This window comes from Rutidosis leptorrhynchoides, chromosome 7 (assembly GCF_046630445.1).
Source record: "Rutidosis leptorrhynchoides isolate AG116_Rl617_1_P2 chromosome 7, CSIRO_AGI_Rlap_v1, whole genome shotgun sequence".
Lineage (NCBI taxonomy): Eukaryota > Viridiplantae > Streptophyta > Magnoliopsida > Asterales > Asteraceae > Rutidosis > Rutidosis leptorrhynchoides.
This window is the reverse complement of record NC_092339.1, coordinates 364,756,354-364,769,673: the sequence shown is the minus strand read 5'-3', so window position 1 is coordinate 364,769,673 and position 13,320 is coordinate 364,756,354.

Sequence of the window (13,320 nt, the reverse complement as noted above, 5' to 3'; positions counted from 1 at the left end):
ACAAGTTGAAAATACCAACCGAGCTTTAAAACGTATTCTAGAGAAAACCGTAGGATCAAATCTGAAGGAATGGTCCATGAAATTGGAGGATGCACTCTGGGCTTTTAGAACAGCCTACAAAACTCCAATTGGAACCACACCTTTTAGACTAGTTTACGGAAAAGCATGTCATCTTCCAGTAGAAATTGAACACAAAGCATTTTGGGCTTTGAAGATATGTAATCTTGATTTACATGAAGCGGGACGTCTACGGTTAAGTCAACTAAACGAATTAGAAGAATTAAGACATGAAGCATACGAAAATTCGTTGATCTATAAGGAAAGAACGAAGAAATGGCATGATAAAAGAATCAGAAGTTCAAAAGAATTTAAAGAAGGAGACAGAGTTCTTCTTTTCAATTCACGATTCAAGCTATTTTCTGGAAAATTGAAATCAAGATGGTCTGGACCATTTATAGTTAAAAGAGTTTTTCCATACGGAACAATAGAATTAATAAATTCAAATGGAATTGAATTTAAGGTTAATGGTCACAGAGTTAAACATTACATAGATAGTCCAATGGAAGTCGACAACGAAGTTAATCACAATTTCGAGACCACAGCTAACTAAGTGTGGGGAGAATCAAGTCTTTAAAGGATAATATGTATTTCTGTTAGAGTTAGATTTTTTGTTTTCGTGTAGTTCTCGAGAATGGAATCCGAATGGTCTTTCCCTAGTAGACCCTAAAGAACTAGTCTTCTCCCCCCATTCTGAATTTTTATTTTTTTAGATTTTACGAGATGAAGACTTCCTGTGAACTAAACCATGGTCTAATGCTACACGCTTTGATCACTAAACGTAATAATGACACCCTTCCAAGTGAAATAGTATCATTAATCAGAGGTAAATTGGACGGAGTAAGAAAAGAATCCAGATGCGAAAATAATAAGTTACAATTTGGTAAAGGAAAATCAAAATCCGCAGCGAAAAGAAGAGCACGACACCTTGAAAGATGTCACAAATGCGGAAAATGGTCACACGAAGGAAAATGTTCAAATAATCAAACCTATTCAAAGACCGAATTTGTTACTTTATGCAGAGATGGACCGTTCATATGTTTAGAAGAAAAAACGTTGAATGCTCGAGGTTACGCCTATGTAGCTATGGAAAACTAATTAGTCCGACTATCTTATGAGTGGGCTAGAGCATATCACCAAGAATACTATCTCACAGGTAAGTTTGTACAGTTTTTATTTTTATTTTTAACCTTTTGATAATAAACGCTAATTTTTTCGCTATAAAGTATTAAAGTGGTATTCGATAAAATTAGGTCTTGCAACTGAAATTATTGATATCATACAAAAATTTATTACATCACTGCGAAATTTACCGTTTATTCTTAAGGTATAAATATCTTTAATCAATCAACCCAAAATATTTCAAAAATTCGTCATGAGTTAAACTAGGTTATAAAACTGAAATTACTTTACTGAAAAGAGGGGCGTATATTTTTGATAATATTTGATTGAGTAAAGTGGGATAAAAGACCAAAAAGATTTTTAATTTTATTTTTACTTTATTTTTAAAATTAATATTAAAATAATATTGTAAAATTTTTAAATTAATATATTTAAAATTGTAAATATTTGAAAAATTAATATTTTTAATATAAGTTTGTATGTATAAAAACAAAAATATAATATAAGTTTGGTGTGAATTTTTAATTTTTAAAAATATGAATTATTAATTTTATGCATTTTTAATTAAAGTTTGATGTGAATTTAAAAACAAAAATTTACTTTATTTCATTAAGTTAAAAATATGATTTTTAAAATTCGTCGTGAGTTGAAGACTAGGTCTTTGAACCGAAATTGCTTTACTCGAGGGAGGGACGAGAACTTTTATTATCATTATTTTTAATCTTATTGAATTAAAGTATGCCAAAAACATTAAAAAACCCAAAAAAAAAAAAAATTCTTTACTTTTAAAAACCGCGCTTTGAATTGACGAATTTTAAAATTTTGTCGAGGGACAGACTAGGACAACAATCCGAAACGCCCTCGCTTCTAAAAAGAAACAAATTTTTAAAATTTTATTAATTTATGTTTTAGAAATTATAACCTTTTTATAAAAAAAACAAACGCCAATATGTTTGGAAACTTTGGTAAAATTTAATTATTTTTCTACGCTAATCACCCTCAATAATTTAAATTGTTACTGATTTCTTGCAAATGAGGGCATTGCAAGATCTTAAGTGTGGGAAGGGTTAAATTCTTTCGGATTTTTAAAATTTTTAACTTATACACTTGGTTACCATTAAAAATACTAGTAACGCAGTAGTTGTATTAGAATCTAGTGCTCTCTGATAATAAAGAACAACCCTAGTCTTATATTGTAACGACCCGTCAAAATCGCTATTGACGCGGCACGTTAATCATTGATTCCACAGTGAGGTTTTGACCTCTATATGATACGTTTTGATAAAATATTGCATTCATTAAAATAAGTGACTTTCTAAACATAGAAAGTTATAAACATGTGGGCAAGTGCTTAGGTATAAGCAAAACCCCGAAATACATAAGTCTTTAATTTACAGGTTGACATCACAGTCCAATTATTTATTACACAACGCAGTTTTATTTTGAATGCAATAAACTTTGTACAAAGCATGAGAGACTCCATGCATGCAACAAGCACATCACAGCGGAAGCATTCTAAGGACCTGAGAATAAAACATGCTAAAAAGTCAACACGAATGTTGGTGAGTTATAGGTTTAATTGCTCGAGTCATAAACATATATAAAGATAGACCACAAAATTTCATCAAAAGTTTATCAATAGATTCTACGTAACAGAGCACCCTGGTAACTAAACTTAACGCTATAGTGATAATTACCCCATTCGTTTTAATACACGCAAACCAACGTGTCTTAAACTCAAATAACATACGTCCGTTAAAAGGCTAGCGCTCTAGCTCGGACGGGGATGTCAAGCCCTATGGATCCATATACAATTATTCGCGCCCACCAGTCCATATCCTATGTACTGGCAGCTACTAGTTACCAAAGCTAAGGGATTTTTGGTTTAACTCAGTGTAGAATTTAGTATGTACTTGTGTCTTATCGCGTTTAAAATAAATTGCATGTATTCTCAGCCCAAAAATATTTAAAGTATTTAAAAAGGGAGACTATAACTCACAGTTCAATATTGCGATTCAATATTGTAGGCAAATTGCGTAGACGTAATGATGGTAGACGACTGTATGGTTGGTCTTGGATTCAAGAACAATACCCCGAACAATACACAATATTTCCTTATTTTAAAACGGTTTGAAACCCGAATTAAAAATACCCTCGAATATATTTTATTATTATTAAACTTAAAATTAAAATTATAATTATAATTATAATTATAAAATTTACGTACAGATATAATTTATGAAAAATTTCGTCGAGCAAAACTGACCTTTTATAGTACTTTTCGATTTACTGTAGCTCATGCGATCGCATGAGTTTTCAGTGTTTTTGCCATGCGATCGCATGGCCGCCTTTTCTGTTTCTGTTTGCTAGTTCGTCGACATCAAATAGTGTTACTGTAGCAAATAGTGTACTGTAGCAAATAGTGTTTTACTGTAGCAAATCAATGTAGCAAACTCGTTTTCACTGTAGCACTGTAGCAAAATACGGTTTCAATGTAGCAAATAGTGTTTTACTGTAGCAAATTGTGTTTTACTGTAGCAAAGTAATTTTTACTGTAGCAAATAGGGTTTTACTGTAGGAAAGTCGTTTTTACTTGTATATATATATGTACATACATATAATTGTTCATGAATCGTCGAGAGTAGTCATAGATAATTGTATATATGAAACAGTTCTAAAATTTTGAGACTCAATCTAACAGACTTTATTTAACGTGTTAAAATAATAAATCGTATAGAGAATTGGTTTAAATAAGTCAAAAATTTTCGGGTCATCACAGTACCTCCCCGTTAAAGAAAATTTCGTCCCGAAATTTTGAGTAGTACCTGTTTCATGAGCGATATCAGTGAACAAATGTGGATACTTTTGCTTCATTTGATCTTCACGTTCCCAAGTAAACTCGGGTCCTCGTCTTGCGTTCCAACGAACTCTAACTATCGGTATTTTGCTTTGTTTTAATTGTTTGACCTCACGGTCCATGATTTCAACAGGTTCTTCGACAAAATGGAGTTTATCATTAATTCGTATTTCGTCAAGAGGAATTACGACATCCTCTTCAGCTAAACATTTCTTCAAATTTGACACGTGAAATGTGTCGTGAACACTACTAAGTTCTTGCGGTAGCTTTAATCGATAAGCAACTGCTCCAATTCTTTCGGTGATTTCAAAGGGTCCTACATACCTAGGACTTAGCTTTCCTCGTTTACCGAATCGTACAACGCCTTTCCAGGGTGACACTTTCAACATGACTTTGTCGCCCACTTGAAATTCTAGCGGTTTTCTTCTTACATCAGCATAACTCTTTTGGCGACTCATGGCCGTTTTCAATCGCTGTTGTATTTGAATGATATTTTCGGTGGTTTCGTGAATAATTTCTGGTCCAGTAAGTTGTCTTTCTCCTACTTCACTCCAACAGATAGGAGATCTGCACTTTCTACCGTAAAGTGCTTCAAATGGTGCTGCGTTGATGCTCGTATGATAGCTGTTATTGTATGAAAATTCTGCCAACGGTAAGTGTCGATCCCAACTGGTTCCAAAGTCAATCACGCATGCCCGTAACATGTCTTCCAATGTTTGTATTGTTCTTTCACTTTGACCATCTGTCTGTGGGTGATAAGCGGTGCTCATATCTAATCGAGTTCTCAATGCTTTTTGTAATGATTGCCAAAAACGTGATGTGAATCGGGTGTCGCGATCAGATATGATGGAGATGGGTACACCATGCCTAGAAACTACTTCCTTCAAATATAGGCGTGCTAATTTCTCCATACTTTCTGTCTCCTTTATTGGTAGGAAGTGAGCTGATTTAGTTAGACGATCAACTATCACCCAAATAGTATCATGACTACTTGCAGTCCTTGGCAATTTCGTAATGAAATCCATGGTTATTCTTTCCCATTTCCACTGCGGAATTTCTGGTTGTTGCAGTAATCCTGATGGCTTTTGGTGCTCAGCTTTAACCTTTGCACACGTCAAACATTTGCTTACATAAGTAGCAATTTCTGTCTTCATATTAGGCCACCAATAGAACTTCTTGAGATCGTGGTACATTTTCCCATTTCCTGGGTGAATTGAGTACCTCGTTTTGTGTGCTTCATCTAGTACTAGTTGCCTTAGGTTACCATGTCTTGGTACCCATATCCTACCAGCAAAATACAGGGTTTCATCGGCTTTTACTTCAAGTTGTTTTTCTAACCCTTTGCTCATTTCACCTTTTTCGTTTTCTTCTTTTAAAGCTTCTAACTGTGCTGCTTGAATTTGCTTTGTGAGATCAGTATGAATTGTAATATTCAAAGCTCGGACCCTAAGAGGTTTTACTCTTTCTTTTCGACTTAGGGCATCAGCTACAACATTAGCTTTTCCGGGGTGGTAACGAATTTCACAATCGTAATCGTTTAACAACTCTACCCAGCGACGTTGCCTCATATTGAGTTGTTTTTGATCAAAAATATGCTGAAGACTCTTATGGTCGGTGTACACTATACACTTGGTGCCATATAGATAGTGTCTCCATATTTTGAGTGCAAAAACTACTGCTCCAAGTTCCAAATCGTGCGTCGTATAGTTCTTTTCATGAATTTTTAGTTGTCGTGAGGCATATGCGATGACTTTTGTGCGTTGCATTAATACACATCCTAAACCTTGGCGTGAAGCATCACAATAGATCACGAAATCATCATTTCCTTCCGGTAATGACAAAATGGGTGCAGACGTTAACTTCGTCTTTAATAACTGGAATGAGGATTCCTGTTCCGTGGACCAATCATACTTCTTTCCCTTTTGAGTCAATGCAGTTAAGGGTTTTGCGATCCTAGAGAAATCTTGAATGAATCTTCGGTAGTAACCAGCAAGACCTAAGAATTGGCGAATTTGTGTTGGAGTCTTCGGGGTTTCCCATTTACTAATGGCTTCGATCTTGGCGGGGTCAACTTTAATTCCATGTTTACTGACAACATGGCCCAAAAATTGTACTTCTTGTAACCAGAAATCACACTTCGAAAATTTTGCGTACAATTCTTCTTTCTTGAGTATCTCCAGTACCAGTCTTAAGTGTTGCTCATGTTCTTCCTTGTTCTTCGAGTAAATCAATATGTCGTCGATAAAAACAATGACAAATTTGTCTAAATACGGTCTACAGATGCGATTCATTAGATCCATGAATACTGCTGGAGCATTAGTTAATCCAAAAGGCATGACTAGAAACTCATAGTGACCGTAACGGGTTCTGAACGCGGTTTTAGGAACATCTTCTTCCTTCACTCTCAGTTGATGATATCCGGAGCGTAGATCAATCTTAGAATAAACACTTGATCCTTGCAATTGATCAAACAAATCATCAATCCTCGGTAATGGGTACCGATTCTTGATCGTTAATTTATTTAATTCTCGGTAATCTATGCACATTCTCATAGATCCATCCTTCTTCTTGACGAACAGAATAGGAGCACCCCAAGGTGAAAAACTAGGACGAATAAATCCACGGTCCGATAATTCTTGCAACTGGTCTTGTAATTCTTGCATTTCTGAAGGTGCAAGTCTATATGGAGATCGGGCTACAGGTGCAGCTCCTGGTATGAGATCAATCTGGAATTCTACACATCTGTGTGGAGGTAGCCCCGGTAATTCTTCTGGAAATACTCCGGGATATTCTCTTACAACCGGCATGTCATTAATGCTTCTTTCTTCAGTATCGATCTTCTTTACGTGTGCCAGAATAGCATAACAACCTTTTCTTATAAGTTTCTGGGCCTTCATACAGCTGATAAAGTTCAGCTTTGAGTTGCTCTTCTCCCCATAAATCATTAATGACGTTTCATCCTTACGAGGGATGCGGATTGCTTTCTCAGCGCAAACAACTTCCGCTCTTGTTTTGGACATCCAGTCCATGCCAACAATTACGTCAAAACTTCCTAGTTCTACGGGTATCAAATCAATTTTGAAGGTTTCACCAGCGAGATTCATTTCGCAACCATGGCAAATTTTATCGGCTTTTATCAGTTTACCATTAGCTAATTCAATAGTATATTTATCGTCTAGAGGTAATGATGCACATTTTAGTTTAAAACTAAAGTCTTTACACATATAACTTCTATCAGCACCCGTATCAAACATAATAGAAGCTAGTTGATTATTAACGGTAAACGTACCCGTGACAAGATTAGGATCCTCACGTGCTTTACTGGCACTAACATTAAATGCCCTCCCACGTGCGGGTTCTTTGTTCTTCTCCTTATCAGGGCATTGATTTATAAAGTGACCAGACTTCCCGCATCCAAAACATTTCTTGACATCAGTCAGTTTTGTCTTTACTTCAGAAACGGTGGCATAACAATCTTTCGCCACATGTCCTTTCTTGTTGCACTTATCACAGACCACTTGACAATAACCTGCATGATGTGTGTAACATATTTTGCAGAACGGATGGGGTCCCTTATAGTTTGGACTTGCAGTTGCCCCATCTTGTTTACCTTTAAAAGTTTCTTGTTTCTTCAGGTGAGTACTTTTGCCCTTATAGTCTTCCCATTTCCTCTTTCCTTCAGTTGTCTTGACTTCGGTAATTGGTGCCTTAATCGAACTCTCTGTGATCTGGTCCATGAGTTGGTGTGCCATTGTCATGGCTTCCTGCATCGTATTCGGTTTGGACGATGTAACATTTCCTTTGATATTGATCGATAAACCGTCAATATACATTTCTATCTTTCGTTTCTCATTTGGCACCAATTCGGGACACAACAAGGCTAGTTCCATGAAACGCTTTTCATAGTTATTGAGATTCGCGCCGATAACCTTCAGATTACGTAACTCAGATTCCATTTTTCTGATCTCGTTTCGAGGACAGTACTCCTCGATTAGCATCTTTTTCAGTTCTTCCCAAGAGATATCATATGCCGTATCTATTCCTTCTGCTTTAGCATAATTGTTCCACCAAGTAAGTGCACCATCTTGCAACGTGCACGAAGCATACTTTGACTTGTCTCCGTTCGCACAATTACTGATTTTGAAAACGGACTCCATCTTTTCAAACCATCGGGTTAGGCCGACTGGTCCCTCAGTTCCACTAAACGTCTGTGGTTTGCATCCTTGAAAAGTTTTGTATGAGCATCTGTTTCGTGAATTTGTGTTTACGGCTGCTGCTTTGGCTGCTGCTTCAGCTGTTGCTTTTGCTGCTTCGGTTGCAGCAATTCTTTCATTCACACGTTTCTCGACTAGTTGCTCAAACTCAGCATCCGACATTTGAGACATGTTTCTTCAATAAACACAACAGATATAATTTAATCATATAGAATATTATAGGTAAAATGAGTTGTCAATAGTTAATCGTAGCATATTAATAATATGAACCGATTATTATAAAAGCCTTTTCTTCTTATTAGCATTTTATAATTATTTCTAGGGTATTACCTACCCGTTAAGTTCATACATAATAGCTAGTACAAGGAATTAACTACTAAAATCCTAATAATATTCCACTATAAAAAATTATAGCGAGTTACTACATTATTATGTAATAATAATAATAAGAAGTAGTAATAATACAAATAATCATTCCATGCATTTATTATTAATAAACCAAAATAATACAATACCATACAATACTGATATTTTACATATGCTTATTTTACATAACAAGATAGAGTAGCACACATAAGCAATAAAATAGCGCATGGAAGATTTATGGTTGCGAGGTCGTTTATTCAGAACTATCAGAAACTTCTTCCCATTTGGTTCTCTCTGCCAATTGTTTGTGTGCACATGGTCCGACAGACATTCTGGCAGTGTATTTTATTTTTGGTTGGGGTTTTGAGGTACCCGTTACCTCAGTGGGTTTAATACAATAAGGGTGGTTACGGATCGAATGGTCATGTTCCTTTTTAATAATTAAGGACTTTTTATTATTGTGGTTGTTTTTATTATCTATAGCAAGTTGGAATTTCTCCTTAGTGATCTCTTTTATTTCATTAGCGAAATCCTCCTCCTTACTGATCTCGTCTGATGACGAACTGTCTGAGTCATGTGTAGGAGAATATGATGACGAACTGCAAGAATATGTACCGGTGGTCATGAACCGAAATCTGCCAGGCGTAATCGGCACAACCCACCCATCGGCGGTATATCTGGACCAATGTCCATATTTGTTTAGAAATAGACGATCCTCGTTTACTCCAGGGATCATGGGTCCATGCCAACGATACTGTGGCTCCGGAAAACTAAAGCTGGGTGGAGCTGGAACCTCCTCTGGGTTTACCGGGAGTTGAGATTCCCCGGCTAACACAATTTCTTCTTTAATAGGTATTGGAACGCCCTTTTCAGTTGTGGATATAATAGATTCAGTGTCCGATTCCGAGTCGTACAAAATGATAGGATTAGAGGAAGTCATCTATCACATAATTGAAACAACAATTACGTTAGCATATAAATATATCACATATAATGTTTTTGACCTAATAATAAGCAAAAATCAGTAAAAACAGATATGGTCATAGTCCAGACTCACTAATGCATCCTAACAATTACCAGTTAAACACACTAATGTAATTTCTGGTTCCCTATGACCTCAAGCTCGGATACCAACTGTAACGACCCGTCAAAATCGCTATTGACGCGGCACGTTAATCATTGATTCCACAGTGAGGTTTTGACCTCTATATGATACGTTTTGATAAAATATTGCATTCATTAAAATAAGTGACTTTCTAAACATAGAAAGTTATAAACATGTGGGCAAGTGCTTAGGTATAAGCAAAACCCCGAAATACATAAGTCTTTAATTTACAGGTTGACATCACAGTCCAATTATTTATTACACAACGCAGTTTTATTTTGAATGCAATAAACTTTGTACAAAGCATGAGAGACTCCATGCAGGCAACAAGCACATCACAGCGGAAGCATTCTAAGGACCTGAGAATAAAACATGCTAAAAAGTCAACACGAATGTTGGTGAGTTATAGGTTTAATTGCTCGAGTCATAAACATATATAAAGATAGACCACAAAATTTTATCAAAAGTTTATCAATAGATTCTACGTAACAGAGCACCCTGGTAACTAAACTTAACGCTATAGTGATAATTACCCCATTCGTTTTAATACACGCAAACCAACGTGTCTTAAACTCAAATAACATACGTCCGTTAAAAGGCTAGCGCTCTAGCTCGGACGGGGATGTCAAGCCCTATGGATCCATATACAATTATTCGCGCCCACCAGTCCATATCCGATGTACTGGTAGCTACTAGTTACCAAAGCTAAGGGATTTTTGGTTTAACTCAGTGTAAAATTTAGTATGTACTTGTGTCTTATCGCGTTTAAAATAAATTGCATGTATTCTCAGCCCAAAAATATTTAAAGTATTTAAAAAGGGAGACTATAACTCACAGTTCAATATTGCGATTCAATATTGTAGGCAAATTGCGTAGACGTAATGATGGTAGACGACTGTATGGTTGGTCTTGGATTCAAGAACAATACCCCGAACAATACACAATATTTCCTTATTTTAAAACGGTTTGAAACCCGAATTAAAAATACCCTCGAATATATTTTATTATTATTAAACTTAAAATTAAAATTATAATTATAATTATAATTATAAAATTTACGTACAGATATAATTTATGAAAAATTTCGTCGAGCAAAACTGACCTTTTATAGTACTTTTCGATTTACTGTAGCTCATGCGATCGCATGAGTTTTCAGTGTTTTTGCCATGCGATCGCATGGCCGCCTTTTCTGTTTCTGTTTGCTAGTTCGTCGATATCAAATAGTGTTTACTGTAGCAAATAGTGTACTGTAGCAAATAGTATTTTACTGTAGCAAATAGTGTTTTACTGTAGCAAATAGTGTTTACTGTAGCAAATCAATGTAGCAAACTCGTTTTCACTGTAGCACTGTAGCAAAATACGGTTTCACTGTAGCAAATAGTGTTTTACTGTAGCAAATTGTGTTTTACTGTAGCAAAGTAATTTTTACTGTAGCAAATAGGGTTTTACTGTAGGAAAGTCGTTTTTACTTGTATATATATATATACATACATATAATTATTCATGAATCGTCGAGAGTAGTCATAGGTAATTGTATATATGAAACAGTTCTAAAATTTTGAGACTCAATCTAACAGACTTTGTTTAACGTGTTAAAATAATAAATCGTATAGAGAATTGGTTTAAATAAGTCAAAAATTTTCGGGTCATCACATATATACTGTCTACCCATTTCTAGTAAAATTTTCAAAATTTTCAATTAAATGAATTCAAAATCATGTTTATACATATTTATGAACGATAAAACTAGGTGTTAACACCGAAATTATTGTTACCTCGAAAAGGACATAAATTGAGAAACAAACCAAAATGTTAGAATTCATTTAAAATGGAATAGAGGACAATAAAAAGGCAAATAAAAGAAAATAAAAGCCAAGTGTGGAAAATTTACCAAGTTATTTAAAACATATATCACATATTTTTGTATAAATAATTGAAGATACTTTTGTTTTAGACGATAATAATCAGTTTTACCCAATTTATTTTGAAAGAATAGATGGATCTACACGATGAATCAATTCCATCATTAAAAGGAAGTAAAGTCTTCCGAAAAAGAAACGCACTTCATGATTTAGGTCATGAAGTTTTCGTCCAGACCAGCTGTAGGTTGACAAAAAATTTAGAAAAGTCATCTCTAAAATCAGCAGGAAATCCACGGACCTCAGCATCAAACAGGGTCGCCAAGTGGTCAGACTTTTCCTAACCATGAGAGGATCTATCTCGTAAAATGGGGAGGACGCCGTGCAAATTAGCTGGATAAGACTAATGAATCAGATCCCCAGAAAGGATAATCTCCTTAAAGATCAAAAATCAGCTTTTAAGACTGATATTACTCAATCCTTGAGATTGACCTTAAAGATTGAGAATTACAAACTCATGAAATTCGATGATATCTAAACTCGAGCTTGAACGAGAAAATATTTTGATCAAAATTACAAACCGATTTGTTTTCTGAAAACCCATTTTCAATACGTTCATTACCATTGAACGTAAAATCCTAGGAATTCACCTGGAATTCATTAGGTCACCTGAACTAAATCGGGTGTCAACCGTAAGAACGGTGGTTGAATAGCATGGTCGAAGACAGGACCTTGTGCCAGACCTAAAAATTATAGGGTGAGCTTTACTAATGCTCCTACAAAGGATAGTAATTGCATCCGACACGATATAGACCATAATCAAAAGCATGTCACGGGACATTGCCTTAACAGTTGCTTGTTCAACGCTTTCCTTTACAACCGGACGGTAGTTTACCGAAAGGTAATATACGGAGCAAGTATACTGGACGTGTTACTTTCCCAATACAAGGTTAGCAAGTGGGTGACATAAAACCATAAGTTTTGAGCTAAAATTTTCAAATCTGAAACCCACCAAACCCACAAAAACAATTTGCAAACACTGGTGAAGGGTTATTCCGGAAAACTTATCTTGGGTAAAAACTAGATTGAATTTTCAAAAAGATCAAATGTTTTCATAAAGATCCAATTTCCTTAAAGGATCTAAATTGTTATAGTCATGTGGGGCTGTAAACCACAACGTTACTATCATTGTTCATACCGCCGTAATGAAATCACTGATGTACAAAGTGTGAAGAATAAAGAAGTGATTCTAGTATGTTTTTATTCAAGACTATATTGCTTGAGGACAAGCAACGCTCAAGTGTGGGAATATTTGATAATGCTAAAAACGAACATATATTTCATCGCATTATCCCTCAAGAAAGACAAGCTTTTAGTTGCAGTTGTCCTATTTACAAGGAATATTTGTTTAAAAATTAAAAGGTGAAGACAAAAGACAGATTCGACGAATTGAAGACGCAAACGACCAAAAAGCTCAAAAGTACAAAGTACAATCAAAGTGGTTCAAATTATTGATGAGAAACGTCTCAAAATTACAAGAGTACAAGACGCAAAATGCAAAGTACAAGATATTAAATTAAAGGAAAGGACGTTCGAAAATCCGAAACCGAGACATGAACCAGCTTTCAACGTACGACGCAACGGACCGAAAGTTACAAATTAATTATGTATATAAATATAATATAATATATAATTAATTATATAAATTATATATTTATATTATATTTATATAATAAAATC